Source organism: Seriola lalandi, unplaced genomic scaffold (genome assembly GCF_002814215.2).
Source record: "Seriola lalandi dorsalis isolate HSWRI2012SDOR001 ecotype SW California unplaced genomic scaffold, Sedor1 jcf7180002054970, whole genome shotgun sequence".
NCBI classification, from domain to species: Eukaryota; Metazoa; Chordata; class Actinopteri; order Carangiformes; family Carangidae; genus Seriola; species Seriola lalandi.
In genome coordinates this window covers 220,573-221,203 of record NW_019525521.1, presented here as the reverse complement: position 1 = coordinate 221,203, position 631 = coordinate 220,573, and positions in this window count along the sequence as shown.

Below are 631 nucleotides of genomic sequence, written 5' to 3'. Positions count from 1 at the left end.
TCAATCAATCAATCAATCAATCAATCAATCAATCAATCAATCAATCAATCAATCCCTTTAAGAACCACTGAGGAAAATACTTTGACATCAGATGGCAAACAAAGACATTTATTGAAATAATGCAAAAGAAACATTAACAAGTTTTTTGTTCTCAAGCAAAATGTAAAGTTTCCACGTTGAAAAACACAGTCAACACTAAGTCCTGGACCGTTCAGGTCCAGACCGGTCCTGTACCAGTCCAGTTCTGTACCATAGTCCTGGACCAGGGCAGATCGGTCCAGATCGGTCCAGACTGGTCCTGTACTAGTCCTGTACCACAGTTCTGGACCGGTCCAGACCAGTCCAGAACAGCTGATCTCAGTTCAGACTCTTTGTTACACAGAAACCTTCAGACAGAAGAACTGAAATCCAACACACTGCTTCTTAAATCAATATGTACATTTTCTTACAGCATTTACACAGAGAAGAAGAAAACAAAGCAGGTACCACAGAAGAAGAACTCTGTCCGTCCGTCCAGGGTTAAAACACACGCACCATGTAGACACAGGGACACTGAAGGACGCTGCAGGAACTCTACAATATTCTATTAATGCTGACAGGGAGAAGCAGCAGGGGGGTCCGGGGTCTGAGG